Genomic DNA, 15,829 nt, shown 5'->3' on the forward strand with positions numbered 1-15,829 from the left:
ATACACACAGTGACTCATCCCTGTCTACAGCAGAAGCTGCAAGTCACTTGTTTTGAGTCTACACCACTGACACTTCAGCAACACTGTTCCTGTTCGACCCATGATCCTGTGAGTGACCCCATTCTTGTCCACACCGCATTGTGACCAACCATTCCACACACCACAAATGACACGTTCCTGTCTATCCTACAGACACCATACTTGATGTGGCCACAGACAACCTCAGACAGACTGTTACGGGAAGCCATACACTCTGGGGACCCCTAATATATGAGGACCCCTGACTATATTTAGAATTACTGTGCTCTTTTAAGAGTACATACCTGCCTACCTCCCGGCCTCTCTCCTCCCTGCTAGGGTAACAACATGCAATCCTCCTGCTAAAGAGACTCTCTTAGAACTGATATCCCCATCCTTGCTCCTCCCCAGCCCCCAAGAACCCCCTCACTAGGCAGGTCTTCGGTTTTGTTAACCCAAATGACCTCCGCTTTGCTGGGGCCCGGGGCCAGGAGCTCCCTCACGCTCCATGTGTAGGTAAAACAGTAAGTCTGAGAAAGAGGCCACATGCGGAGCTGTGTAGCTAGGAGCTGGGACTTCCGCAGGGGGCCAAGGCTGCAAGACCAGGAACGCAAGTCGGGGAGCAAAGGAGGGAAGAAACTGGAAAGGAAAGTCACCCTCTCTCCCTGGTCTGACACACCCTTCCCCCTCAATCTGACAAGAGCCCTGGCCAGAGTTCACTTCTAGGTAGATGGGAAGGCAAATCTGTCTCGGGAATCCAAGATCCAGGAAGGGGAAAGGGCCTGAGATCTGAAACCCCAGGGACATCCGGATTAGCTTTCCTAGGGCAGTCCTGCTGAAAGGCAACCATAAATGATGCTCAGAACTAGCGTTGATCCAGCACCCCCACCGCAACCCCATCTCACCTCGGCAACTGCAGAATGCAAAGTCACCATCGACAGAAGCTTTGGAAGTACTTCGAATATATGGGGGAATAGGGTGGGGGCAGGGCAGGAGTCCTTTTTACACGTTCAGGCGCTTCGTGGGGCAGAGGAGAGGCGTGTACTTAGACGTACACAGCATGCGAATCCAGAGGAAGATAAATGAAGGAAGGCCCAGGCCCGGGGAAGAAAAAGGAGACGACAAAAAACACCTCTAGTTAGGGGACAAGGACCACAAAGGGAACCTCAGTTATTTCTTACTCCCGGGGGTTAGGTTTCCCCAGGGCCGAGACCCTGAAGGCAGAGGCCCGATTCTTGGCCCGGGGAACATCTGGGGTCCGGGTGCCCACTTCCAAGGCGGGGACCAGGCCGGAAGCAAATTTTTCAGGCAAGAGCCTTCCCTCTAGCTTCCTTCCTCTTCGGACCAGGGTACTCGGTCACACACCCCGAACTCTGCCTAGCTGCCCTGCCCCCCATTTCCGGAGCCCGTGCCCGGGGACCCAGCTGGGGCTGGCCCGGGGTGGGGGGTGGGGGTGTGAAGGCCTAGACTCCCCGTCCTTCCCGGCCGTCCCTCACCTCCGCCGGGGCTCTACAGCCGCCCCGCCCGGGGCCCCCGAGCGGCGAGGGAGGAGGGCACCCACCTGGGCAGTGTCACATGCCTTCTCGGCCCGAGAGTCCCCTCCGGGTCCCAGGCGCCGGCCGGCTGTCCCCGACGCAGGCCCGGCCGCCCCAGCCGCCCCACCCGCGGCCCGCCCCTCCCCGCCCGGACGGGAGGGAGGGATCTGGCTCTCCTAGGAAGTTTCAGGTGTGGAAACCGCGGACACACCTTCCTGGGGGAGGGGCAGGGCCCGGCCGCGCCGGGGCCTCATTGGTGCGAAGCAGGCTCCCGCGTCAGAGCTGGGAAGTGGCGGGCCCGCAGGGGAGCCCGGGGCGCGGGGCGCGGGCGGCGGGGCGCGCGGGGGGCCCCGCGGAGGGCGGAGGGGGGGGGGGCCTCCGGGGGGGTCGCGTGGGTCCCCGCGGCGTGCCCGGCTGTTTCTCCTCCCGTGTTTTCTCCGGGTCGCCGCCTGAGCCTGCCTCCGGACCCCCCGCGATCTGCCGCTTTCTGCGGGTGCTTCTCTTTTGGCCGATCTGTGCCCGCGGAGGTCGGAGTCGGTGTGCGCTTTGGGGCGCTTGGCTCGGGGCCTCCGTGTTCGTTTCCCTCCCTTGACGTCCACCTGTCTCCATCTTTTAGGGCCCAGAAGCATGCATCTCTAAAACAGCACGACCATGCCTATCCTCCCTGTATTACCTGTTTGCTTCTGTCGTTTTTAAGGTTCGTTGCAGTTTGATGATGTGCCTTACCACACGCGTTCCTTCTGCAGTCTTCCCGGGACGTGTGTGTTTGTGTGTTTGTGCCTATGTCTCAGGCCTGTGTGTTTTCTCATGCTTGTACTATTGATTTCTTTTTTTTTTTTTTTTTCTTTTTTTTTTTTTTTTTTTTTTTTGATTCTTCCAGGGAAACCTCTGTTCTGTTGGTCTCGGAGGCCACGCTTGGGGGTGGGGGTGGGGGTGGGGTGTCTATCCTTCTACCTCTCCAGAGACTTCACCGAATGCCACAATGTTCTAAGGGGGCAGCCACACACACGTAGGAAGAACCCCTCACCTTGAGGGACCCAGATTCTTGGCCTTTTTTTTTTTTTTTTTTTTTTAAATCAAACCACCACCCTCTCCCCAGCCCCAGTCATTACTCTCCAGGGCTTCCCATGGGGCTATGCCAAGTAGAATCTTACTAGGCTCTCTGGCTGTTTTGTTCTTGGGAATGCCGCGATCTACACACCCATGTATCTAAGTGGGTTAGACCGTTTCCAGATTACCCTGTGCATTGACCGCTCCACTGATCCCGTCTGACCACACCCACCAGGTTTTTGAAGACTTTAGGAGAGAATATCATTAAGGTAGAACGGTGTCTTCTCCAATAAAGTCCTGAGGCATCTCTGTGTTCAGAGAACGAGCTACTTCAGTCATCATTACTCTCAAGGGTTAAGCCCTCAACAGTTCAGCAGCCTCCAGCCTGCTCTGAGCTGCTGCGTAAGGTGTGGTAAGCAATGAGGAAATCAGAAGTAGGAGTTCAGGTGCGTAAGGGCAGGCCCAGCAAGTGTCACCAGCTCAGTGAGAGGTTCAGAATGGGAAATGCATGGGGCGCCTGGGTGGCCCAGTGGTTGAGAGTCTGACTCTTGACTTCCTCTCAAGTCCTGATCCCAGGGTTGTGGGATCAAGCCCCGCATCACCTCCTTCCCTCTGCCCCTCTCCACTTGTTCTCTCTCTCTCTCTCTCTCTCTCTCAGAATAAAGAAATAACCTTAATAGTTTTTTTTAAAAAAGAATGGGGAGTGCAGTAGGTCAAAAACTTCAAACTAGAAGTGTCTCTATTTCTAGGCTAGGAGAGAAAAATGCAGTCCAGGGTGCGAGGAGGCCGATGATTTCTAGGGGGGAGCAAAGTTAGTACACTTCTGATCCTTGGGCCGAACTCGCTGATCCCTGCTAATTCGCCCTGCCTACAGGAGTGGGCAATGTAGTCAGAGGAGCTGGAGCTGCCTTGCAAACCAGCCTGGCTATTCTTTCTGTCACCTCCATCTTGACTTGGTTCTCCCCAGTGACAGACAGCTCTCTGTGCCTTAGTTTCCTCCAACCGTCAGGCAGGTCTCTCAGACCAGACCTCCTCTTGTTCTGCCAGCTCTGACCTATCAGCATTTTTTTTCTTAAGTCACTGCCCTTGATCGATGACCTCTGGGCTCTTGTCCAGAGAGTGAAGCATATGAGGCTGGACCTGACTTTTCAGCCGGGAGTGACATGTAGGAAAGTTAAAACTTATCCCGTAGGGGGTTGGCTCCTCCCCGGGAGCATCCCTGTCTGCAGGGTGTACACATTTGGGGGCCAATGTAGCCCTCTTGGCTCCTCTCTCTTCTTCCCTCGAGTCTGCAAACCATGGTTCTCATGTTATTATTTTCTTTCTGTCTCTCCATCTTTCTTTCTTTCTTTGACAGAGAGGGAGAGCACAAGTAGGGGAGAGGGTCAGAGAGAGAGAGAGAGAGAGAGAGAATCTTAAGCAGGCTCCACACTCAGCATGGAGATGGACACAAGTCTCGATCTCACGACCTGAGCCAAAACCAAGAGTTGGAGTCAGTCGTTCAACTGACTGAACCACCCAGGTGCCCCTTATTTTATTCTTCTTTTCCATTTTTTTTTTAATGTTTATTTATTTTTGAGAGAGAGAGAGAGGGAGCAGGGGAGGGGTAGAGAGAGAGAGAAACACTATCCAAAGCAGGCCCCAGGCTCTGACCCGTCAGCAGACAGCCCGATGCAGGGCTCGAACCCATGAACCATGAGATCGTGACCTGAGCCTAAGCCGGACGCTTGACCGACTGAGCCACCCAGGCGCCCCATCTTTTCCATTTCTTGATGCTTGCTTGTGGTGCCAGGGTTTCCTAATCAGGCCTTTCATCCTGTCCGAAGATTTTGATATTTCATTTGGGCTTATATTTCCTCTGTAAAGTCCTAGAGAGGAGAGAGGATGATACAATGGAAGAAGGATGGGATTTAGGTGCAGATAGGGGTGCATCTGAATCCTACCTTCCCCACTTACTTAAGGCAACAATTTGGCATAGTAACCTTCCTGTGCTTCGTCTTTACCTTACTGTGCTTCATTTCCTCATGTCTTAAATGAGGATAATACTATTTAATAATACCTGCCTCCCTGCTTCAGTAAGGTATCATATAGAGGTCACCTTGCTACAAGCGTAGAAGGTGATTGATCTGAGTTAGTTTTCTTTCCTAATAGAGCCCGTAGGTATGCAAGTTGAATGAATACATTCACAAGGTGATAAGGGTTGGGAAAGGTAAGCAGATTCAACATAAAGTTAGTTTACAGTGAGAGCTGTATTAGATGGGGGAAGAAAAAGTATAGGTTCTGGAGTTTGGGAATATTTAATTGGAGACAGTACCTTTGAGATCCAGCCATGGAGGGGAAAGGACAGAGAACTGTCCTGTGTAGTTATGGGCATCAAAGGAATTATAATGGCTGTTTTTAAAAGCAGGACCTCATTAGGAGTGCCTGGCTGGCTCAGTCGGTTAAGCATCCAACTTCGGCTCAGGTCATGATCTTGCTCAGGTCATGATCTTGTGGTTGGTGAGTTCGAGCCCTGCGTTGGGCTCTGTGCTGACAGCCCAGAGCCTGGAGCCTACGTTGGATTGTCTCCCTCTCTCTGCCCCTCTCCCGCTAGTGCGCTGTCTCCCTCTAAAATAAATATTTAAAAATTTAAAAAATAAAATAAAAGCGGGAACTCATCAAGATATCCCTGGGGCTGTCACTGCCCTGACTGGACACCCCCCTGGTGCCATCATCCCCTGATGTTGGCTACACTGTTTCTCACTTGGTTAACTCTGACTCTCAGCGGATCCTGTGCTAGTTTTTTCAATTCTGCCCTGGCTTTTCTGACTCTGCTTTTTGCCTGATCCCATGACCCACAGTTGAACCTTTTTGAAGTGGTTTTTGAACTCAGTTCTTTTCTTAACTGGGCTGACCCTGGTCTCTCCTTCCTTTTCCTTTAAATCCACCCTGACTTGGCTGCTTTGGTTCTTAGCTATCCTGTTCCAGTCGGAGCCCGCCTTTGGTTTCCCTTTATTCCTTCCCTTCCCTTTCCTCCCCTTTCCCTCCCTTCCCTCCCCCTCCTTCCTTTTTTTTTTTCTTTTTAATTCAGAGAGAGAGCATGCACACAAGCAGGGGAGAGGGGCAGAGGGGGTGGGAGAGAGACAGAGAAAGACAGAGAATCTTTAACAGGCTCCACACTCGGCTCAGAGTTCGGCACGGGGCTGGATCCCATGACCCTGGGATCATGACCTGATCTGAAATCAAGAGTCAGACCTCAACCAACTGAGCCGCCTAGGCACCTCCCCCTTTATTTTTCTCTCCACCCTTGCACATTTGAACTAGCCTAAATTTGGTGTTATTCAAGGTATAAATACTAATGAACTCATTCATTTAAAAAAGTTCATTTACTCAATATGCATTTCTCGAAAACCAGATATACAAAGACCAAGTCTCTGCCCCAAGGAGAGGAGCTCTCAATCTAATCAAGGAGAGAAACATGTAGCAAATGATGATAGGAGAGTATAAGTGTTAAGATAAAGACAAGGTGCGATGGTAGGCAAAAAGGACAGAGCACTGCTTGGGGAATAAGAGAAACCTTAATGAATAAGGTGCTGTTTGAGTTGACTTGTCCTAAAAAAGTACTCTGTGCCTGGTAGAGAGGGAATAGAGGAAAGGCATGCCTGCAGCAGAAATGGGATATGCGAACACAGCACAGAGCACATTCTGTTCAGGGAAGGGTGAGGAGTGTGGACTTCACGTGAGGTATGGTGAAGAAATGGCAGAGAAGAAAAAGAAAATGTTAACTGTGGAAGGTGATGGGTATGTTATGTGGCTGGCTTGTGGGGATCATTTCAACACAAATATCATGGGACACCTGGGTGGCTCAGTTAGGCGTCCTACTCTTGATTTAGGCTCAGGTCATGATCTCACAGTCGTGGGATCGAGTCTCTAGTAGGGCTCCGTGCTGAGTGTGGAGCTGGCTTAGGATTCTCCCTCTCCTGCCCCTCCCCACCCACGCACATGCACTCTCAGAAAAAAGAAAAAGTATACAAATGTCAAAACATCAAGTTGTATACCTTAAATATTTACAACTTTCATTTGTCAATCATACCTCACAAAACTGAACAAAACCCTTCAGAGGAGCGCCACCTCTGAAAGTATAAAGTCCAAACTCAGTAGCGTGTGTGGCTTACAAGCCCCCTCATCATCTAGCTACCTGACTTCTCACTCTCCCCAGGTCCCTGGAGGCTCATAGTTTTTTAAATTTCTCCTGTAAGCATATCTTTAGCTTGGTGCATGTATCAGAGGAAAAGAGATATGCCTCTCCATCTTATTAAATTGAGTCTCTAAAATGCCTGGTAAACACTGAGAATGACCAGGTGTTTCCACAGAATGGTCACAGCGATGGGAGAGGGACGGCCGGCCATGGTGGAGAGGCGGCAGGGTCCCATCCCACATCGCAGTAAGCCGTCCCCAGAAGTGCCATTACTCATTGTCTTCTGTTTTGGTATGTGTTTAGTTTGGGGATGTTTCAGAAGTTTTCCACCCAAGATTCTTGGAAGATAAATATGAGGATGGGGACGGGGATGATCCATTTTTGCAAAGAGACTAAAATCGATGCCATCCATTCAGAGGAGTTCAGGTTCTATCGCCATGGTTTCTAAACCTGGCAAATCAGCAAAATCTCCGGGAACGATTTTTTGTTTGCTATTGTTTAAGGGCCCCCCTGTGATTAAGACAAGAAGCCAGATTTGGGAACCGTGATGTGAAAGCAGTGGTTCTTTACCAGAGGTTTCTGTCAACAATCACCTGATGAACTTTATGAATTTGCCTTTGCTCAAAATATTTGGAGTTTCAATTCTGTAGGTGTGGGTCAAGAAGAACTGTTGAAAAATAGCTCCTTGCTGATTTGGATACGTAATGATAACGGAGACCTTCTGATCTGTAGCAGTGGTCTTAAAACTTCTTTTATCCTACCTTCTATTAAAAAAAAAAAATTCAACAGGCACCCCCAATATACAAGTGCTTATTTATTTATAAACTATATATACCTGTACTTTTTTTGTTTTAAGTAGGCTTCACGCCCAGCGTGAAGCCCAACACGGGGCTTGAATTCATGACCCTGATATCAAAACCTGAGCTGAGATCAAGTTGGATGCTTAACTGACTGAGCCACCCAGGCTCAGTACTTCTGTACTTCTTCTATATACATGTACTTCTACTTTTTTTTAAGTACTTATTTATTTTGTTTTTTTGTTTTTTATTTAAGTATTTTATTTATTTATTTTGAGAGAGAGAGCCAAAGCACATAGGAGGGGAAGAGGCAGAGAGAGGGGGAGGGAGAGGATCCCAAGCAGTCTCTGTGCTGTCAGCGTGGAACCGAATGTGGGACTCGAACCCATGAGCCATGAGATCCTGACCTGAGCCAAAGGAAAGAGTCGGCTGCTCAACTGATGGAGCCACGCAGGCACCTCCCTGTGCACATACCTGTTTATAATAGTGAAACCCAGGGTAGCCTGTTGTCACTGCACACCCAGGCTTCCACGCACTTGCCGTACCTCCCTGGGGAGAGGTTGCGGTAACAAACGAGAGAGCCCTATATCACCGTGGCACTGTCTTCATTGCTGAGGCACAGAGGCACAACCCAAGACATAAAAATGGAGATGAAAATAAAAATGAATAGAAAGGGAGATGGCATTCACTTTAGCGGGAACATTCTTCTATTTTTCTTATGATACAAATATACTTGCCTTCATGGCCCCCTCAAGGCAGGGAGACTGAAGACATTAAAGTCAGAGAGGCAAAACATTAAAAAGAAAAACAGGGGCACCTGGGTGGCTCAGTCGGTTGAGCGTCCAACTCTTGATTTCAGCTCAGGTCATGATCTCAGGGTTGTGGGATCAAACCCCACATTGGGCTCCCATGCTCAGCGTGGAGCCTGCTTAAGATATTCTCTGTCTCTCTGTCTCTCTCTCTCTCTCTCTCTCTCTCTCTCTCTTCCTCTGTCCCTCTCCCTGGCCTGCTGGTTCTCTCTCTCTCTCAAATAAATGAACAAATATTTAAAAAACAAAGAAAAGGAAAAAAGATTTATCACTAGATTCTACACCTGAAACTAATGTTACATTGTAGGTTAACTAACTGGAATTGAAATAAAAACTTGAAAAGAAAAAAATAAAAAAAGAAAAAGAGTTAGGAAGACAGTTTAATCCTATCCTTCTAGAGACGATCAAACAGCTTCAGGGGGCCCTTGGGTGGCTCAGTCAGTTAACTGTCCATCTCTTTGGCTCAGGTCATGACCTCATGGTTTGTGAGACTGAACCCTTGTCAGGCTCCACACTGACAGCGCAGAGCCTGCTTGGGATTCTTTCCCTGTCTCTGCCCCTCCCCCCACTTGCTCGCACGCACTCTCTCTCAAAATAAACATTAAAAAAAATTTTTTTTAAATAAGATAAAAGCTCACATTCAAAAACAAACAAAAACAGCTTCAGAGAGGTTGTGACTTATGAGATCAGAGTCCTAGGTCCTAGGCGGTGGCCAACGGGGGCTGGCATCCCTCCCAATTATTCAAGCCTCCCACCAAGGTTACTGAACGCTTACTTTAGATTGTCTGTGTGCACAGTCTCATTAACTGTGCATAAATTCAGGGTAGAATGCTTGCTGTTATATCTGGGATGTACAAAAGGCAATTATGATGTGCACTCTGTCTCAAAAGAATTTGGGCAACTTACATGGAAATGGTAAAATAATATTCTAAAGCAATCTCTAATAAGCCCTAAGAGAGGTAAAAATAATAATGCCAGGGAGATTCAAAGGCAAGGATGATTAATGTGAGCCAGAGGGGTAGGGAAAGCCCTCCCAAAGAGCTGAGTCTTGAGCTGCCTCTGGGGACACAGTGTGGGTGGATGTGGGAGATACATTTCCAGGACTGGGGACACGTATGTCACTCCTTAATACCCAGGTTCCATTCCTGAGACACACACACGCCTCACAGTGTTAAGAGCGGCACTTTGGGAAAGGAGGGGCTGAAGGAGCCTTGAGACATCCACTGGGGGACGTGTGGAGGTGGAGGAAGGCATTCGTACCTGCACAACCTTTACCCTCTTGGCCCAAATCTACCTCCACCAGAACAGAGATTTGGTTCCCATCAAAAGTAGATTTTGGAGTTCTAGCTCCTGAAGGAAGTGTGAGCGTCTTCCGTGGCAGAAGTTATAGCACCATCTTGTGGAAATAAATGCTTTAGATCACGGAGTTTTGTTCTGGAAACCTTACTCTTCTAAAAAAAAAAAAGAAGGGAGGAAGGAAGGAAGGAAGGAAGGAAGGAAGGAAGGAAGGAAGGAAAAGATAAAGAAAACAAATCAATCCCAAAACTCATTCCTGGCTCCAAATCATTCCTGGAGTCCACAGTTTATGGGTAACAAAAAGTATCTCATGTATCCTCAGTCTTTGATGGCTGAGTTAGCAGCTCTCCATCCGTGACAGCATTCTTGTTTTCAGAAATAAAGACACATAGGTAGGATCCAATATTCTCCCCGTTTCAGACTTCTTTAAGGCTGGGTCCTCAGGTTTGGTTTTTAACCATTTGCCAAAGGATCCTGTCTTCTTTGAATTTAGCAAAGCAGCTATAAATCCCCAAAGAAAATAAAGGCAGAAACACTGGCTGTCATGGCCCTTTTCTGTCTCCTCCGTGAGTTGGAAAGAGGAGGTCCCTTAATCCTTAAAGAGCTAATGCTCTGTAATGGGGAGCTCAGAGAAGAATTCATAGCTGCCAGGAACTTCCAGAAACATTTCCTAGAAATCTAATTGGGTCCACTAAACAAATAATCCCCAGGAATATGTTTCATTTAGAGTCATAAATTCATTGGCTCATTGAATAACTAATGAGACTTTGAAATGCGAGTGTTCTACACTCCAGTGGAGAGGGAAGAATGCCCAATCTTCTCAAATCTTTCTTCACCCTGGTTTGGCCTGCCTCTGACATCTGCATCTGTGAAAGTTTGGGACTTCAACAGCCCACCCTTGAGCAGCCTCAGGCTTCATTTTGAAGTGAATTGCAGAATTTTTAAAAAAAATGTGTTTTCACTTTTTCAAAAATCATATGTTGAAAAAGTTGCACCGTGACATGTTTCAACATTTAAAAGCACAAAAGTTTTCCTTTCACACCTGTTCACCGGCCAACCAGCTCCCTGTCCCCGGTCCCTCCAATGTGGCGAGTTGTTTGTGAAATGCTTCCCCAAAACATTCTGCGCTTAGAGGAGATACATTACGTCAGTGGTAGCCCACGATGTGTTTTGAAACCTGAGTGTTTTGCTTAAAAATATAAAGAGTGTTTTACAATATCAGTACTTAAAGAGCTTCCTGGTTTATTTTTCAGCTGTGCAATATTCTATTGAAGGCAGGTATCCTAAGTGATCTAGGCAGGCTCCTCCGGAGGCAGTTCCAGTAGTAGGGCAGTACAAACAATGGTGCAGTGGGTAACTTTGGCCTTCGTTGCTGTGCACACGTGCCGTCCACCTGTAGGATATATTCCTGGAAGCGGAAATGCTGGGTCACATGGGATGTGCATCTGTAATCGTGTGAGGCCGTGGCAACTCGTTCTCTGTGGAGGTCATTCAGGCCAAACTGAGGCAATGTATGATAACGTCACGCCCTCGCTTCGTGTTATTAAAACTTTCTGATCTTTGCCAACCTGCTAGATGAAATGCGATCTTTCAGATAGTTACCGCGACGGTTTTCATGACTTTCTTGTTACGAATTTGATTCCATGAAGTCACATTTTTCACGGGGCTTGGTCACCTAATCGGTTCTCTTTCTCCAAAGCTGCATTGGTAGAGGCACTGATTTTTGGTTTTTTAATTTAGTTTCGTGAACAAGTACAAATGGCTCAGATTTCTAGCAGCTTTCGAAGCATTCTTTGACTTCTCTCTCTCCTGCTTGTCCTCAGTGTGGGACTTACCACGTGTTAGAGAGAGCATCAAGCTTCAGAGTCCTTACCAAGGGCCCATTCCGAGGCTCTCAACTAATGTTGTAGTCCTAAATTAACATTCTTTTTCTTAAAGGAGCTGCCTCAAATTTTATAAGCTTCAGCATGAATATGCTCCTGCTTGCTGCCATCATCAGGTTGCAGTCCCTCTGCTTGTTTTAAGTACTCCTCCAGAATTATTTTATGCACGTAAAACCACATACAGATCTAGGGTATTTACCTCTTTTCCTATTACCCTTACTTTTCTCAAGGTATCTTGGAGATTTCTCTATATAAGCTACGGAGAGCATCCATATTGCTTTTTGTTTGTTAAAAATGGCAGGGCATTCCATTGCCTGGAGGTACTGGTCTTTACTTAATCAGCCCTCTACTGGCGGAACTTAGCGTGTATTTGCTTTGTTTTGTTTTGGCCATTTCCTAAGTTTCCCGGCAGTTTTCAGAGACTGAAAGGGTAGCTAAAAGTCTGGTGTGGACACAGGTTTCAGAAGACGTAAACTAGGTGACATGGCAGGGGGATCCCAGACTCCCTCACTCCCCACCCTCTTTAGGTATCTAGGACTCTCTTATCCAAACAGGTCCCCTGGTGCCTGTGATTCACAACGCAGCATGGGTATGTGCATCCGTATATTAAGTTTGTGATTATGAAACAAAAGATGGTCTTGCTAAAGAAATTCCGAGTATCCGAAGGCAGCAGGGAGAGATCACTGTAAGCCCAGGATGCCTCTGAAATCATACCGAATAGGCACTGGCTTCTGCAAATAGTCCATGAGGTCATATTACTCTATCAGTGGCATTGCCACAGCCCACAGAAGTATTCCCCCTGCACACACACTAACAATTTGTTCTGCTGGACCTGATGGAGAAAGATCGAACAACCCAGGCATGCTGGATATCTTCTGCGCTCTGGAACATTCAGTCCCTTAGAACTTTGCCTCATAACCAACTTCAGTCATTACTTCCTTCTGCTCTTCGGGTTCAATGCCAACGCCTTGCGCCTTGGAGGCATCATTTTGGATAGCTAGAAATGCAGCCTTTCCATTCTTCCCACCCTCTTAAAGTATCAGCTGTCCAATCTCCTTTTCCTATAACAACCTGCTTTCTGGATAAGAAGGATCATAAACCTGTCTAACTTGGGGTTGGCTACCATTTCAGTCTCTGAAAACTGCCCTTTTGCCCAGTTACATCTTTTGTTCGGACACTTTGGCTCTTCTCTGATATCTTCCTTAGAGCCGCACTGTCCTTGATCTCCTTGCAAGGGGGTCAGTTAAAAAATACAGAGAGAATGCAGGGAAGGGGAAAATAAAGTCGAGAGAAAAGAATTGATGAATCTATGCTACAGGACTAAGAACAATGTTTAGTACTTCTTTTCAGTTTAAAAAGTATTGACAGGTATATCACCTTTTCTGAAGCTCACAACATCCCCTTGGAACAGACAGGGTGGGTGGTATCTCATCACCATTGTATAGATGGGGAAGCACAACAGTGTCCATCTGATCGTGGCATACCTGAACCCAGGTTTACAGGATTACCCACTCCATCGCAATTTGATGCTTCAGAGCTGATACCCGCCCTGAGACCCTCAGGAAGTGATCTGGGGAGCAGGAGCAGTCTGGAATGTCTGTACTAGAGTGGGTCCCGGGGGATTTGTCTTCAAACTCTATCTGGGTGGTGTTTCACATAAAATTGAAAATAAAAACATCGATTGTATAGATCAGTGGGAGTGCTGCTATCCAAGATCTGTGGAGGAAGATCACATGTCTCTGTTTCTTCTCTCAGTACCCTTTAGAGTTTCACTGTGGTCCTGAAGGGCCACAGGGCTAGAAACTCAGACCCTCTGAGTACTTGTGGCAGAGACTGCTAGATGTTTACCAAAGTAGTTTTCTCTTATTCCCAGGTACATATGGAGACTGTATCTCCCAGACTGCTTTGCGTCTTTGTAGGACCCTATGACCAAGTTTTAGCCAATGGGATGTGAGCAAAAATACCCAGTCCACTTGGAGGTCAGGCCCACTAAAGCCTCCATGCTTTTTCTCCTTCCAACATACGGGACAACCTTGGGAGCCACAAGGTGTAAGGACCTGAGTCCTCCCCCCCCACCTTTTTTCTTTTAAATTGCAACACTGGGGCACCTGGGTGGCTCAGTCTGTTAAGTGTCTGACTCCTGGTTTTGGCTCAGGTCATGATCTCAAGTTAGGCTCCACACTTAGAGCATGGAACCTGCTTGGGGGATTCTCTCTCTCCCTCTCTCTCTCTGCCCCTCCCTGACTCGTGCTCTGTCTCCCTCAAAAAAATAAACTTAAAAAATAAAAATTGTGACACTAACACTTGATTACCTTAAATTTTTATAATAATGTAGTGTTATTTTCCATAGCACATTTCCCATTTTGAGAGTCATCTTCTTTAACCTTTTAATGTTTATCATTTTGAACATTTTCCTGTACCTTAATATGCCCGTAAACACACACACACACACACACACACACACACACACCCCTTTTTCTCTACATGAATGAGAAAGTACTATAACAATATGACTTCTTTTACTCACTTATTTTATGAGAATCTTCTCTGGACATTAGAGGGATAAACCTTATTTAAAAAACAGGAATCCCCAGATACCAAACGCCTGCCTTGTTACTTGGAGGACTAAATGTAGATGTTGTTAGTATACTTTGTAGAATATTGTGGACAGAGAAATAAGGCACTTTGCCGTTTGGTAATGGAAGGAAGGGCAGCAGATTTAGAAGAAGTACATGCACCCAAAACCACACCAAACCCAAAGACATAAACTCATGTCTAATGTGTCCAGTGGTCATAGTCAAAGGCTTTGTACTGCTACGAAAATTGCCAAATAGTTTTAATAATACTGGATTTGAAAAAAAAAGGTATAGATTTATAATGTTTTCTTTAACAAACTCACTACTGAAGGATATTAGTTTGTTAGTGACATTCACTATTGTAAATAATGCTTCCATTTAAAATAAATGTACATGTATATATTTTGCATATATATATGAATATCTCTGTAGGATACGTTCCTAGAATTGGAATTGCTGCATTAAAAGGAGTGCGAACTTTAATCTTTGAAGATATATTCCCAAATTATCACTGAATCAATTTATATTGCCATCCAGACTATCGCCCACATGCTCAGCAACATTGGAAAATATTCATCTTTTTATTTTAGTCCCATTTAACGGGCAAAAAATGGTATCTCATGCTTTAAGATTTGTTTCTCTAATTACTAGAGAGCCTGTACATCTATCATCATATTCACGAGTGGTTGTTACTCGCTCTACAGTGCATGGCTCATTTGTCTCCACTTATATCTACGTAATTTTTGCTCAGTTAAAAAACTGATGTGTATATTACTGTTTTGTTCATTATATAGGTATTGAAAACTCTGCTAGCTCTATTTTTATCCTTTTTTTTTTTTAATGGGTTTTCAGAACATTCAGGCTGATTTTCTTGAATGTTACCTAACAATTGACGGAACAAGATTCCCTGGGTCTAGGCTACAGAGAGGCCCTGTGCTTAGTGGCGGTGGGTGTGGTTTCTGGAGTCAGGCCGACCTGGATTAGAGCCCCAGCTGTCACGTACTTGTAATCACAGGAAAGCTCTCAGTCTCTGTGTCTTTCTTTCTTTCCTTCTTTCTTTCTCTCTCTCTTTCTTTCTTTCTTTTTTTATGAGTGCAATAAAAAGCACTCAGCTCATTAAACTCAGAATTGTCATGAAATTTGGGCGAGATAATAACGCGTATATCTCCGTACAATGCCTGACACTTAGTAAGTGCTCGATAAGTACAAGATACAACAATTACTTACAATGTGGGCAACAGAAATACCAAATTAGATGCAAAGTTTGATTTCTGGTTCTAGAACCTTTCCCGGTGAAAGTTCTACTTAATAAGATCCAAGGAGGCTAATAAAACTTCCTTTTCTAAAGAGAAGGCATTTCACTTCCTACTATGCAGTTTCAAGAGAGCACTAAAGTATTCAACTCACTTACTGACTCGGGCAGTGACTCTTGAGTTCCTACGATGTTTAAGGCCCAGGATATGTGGTTATCTTTGAGTCCATTTCATTTTCTTCACGTGGAACTTAATTTTTACTCCTCTGAAAAAATGAAAATCCAAATTCCAATGAAATGAGAGGAAATCAACCAAGGGACAGAAAACTAGAAAATAAGAAAGACTCTTCAAGATCGTCTAGCTCAACGTTTCATTTTATAGATGAGGAAACTGAAGGCCAGAGGAGTTAGGCAACTTTTCTAACACAGTGAGTTA

General features: G+C 46.3%; 1 protein-coding gene across 4 annotated transcripts in view; it reads right to left on the reverse strand.

The window, feature by feature from the left end:
- The window catches only part of ARHGEF5 (Rho guanine nucleotide exchange factor 5), a 37,126-nt gene extending 21,455 nt beyond the window's left edge, over positions 1 to 15,671 (reverse strand). For 3 of the 4 annotated variants that reach the window (XM_040471694.1, XM_040471693.1, XM_040471696.1), the window contains exon 1: positions 1,580 to 1,692. The gene's annotated coding sequence lies outside the window, so the exon portion shown is untranslated. Of the gene's footprint in view, positions 1 to 1,579; positions 1,693 to 15,552 lie in introns of those variants that run through there. The other variant, XM_040471695.1, reaches the window with a different exon arrangement.
- Between the last annotated feature and the right edge of the window lie 158 nt (positions 15,672 to 15,829).

The sequence above is a fragment of the Herpailurus yagouaroundi genome, unplaced genomic scaffold (assembly GCF_014898765.1).
Source record: "Herpailurus yagouaroundi ecotype Mexico unplaced genomic scaffold, PumYag 100, whole genome shotgun sequence".
Taxonomy (NCBI): domain Eukaryota; kingdom Metazoa; phylum Chordata; class Mammalia; order Carnivora; family Felidae; genus Herpailurus; species Herpailurus yagouaroundi.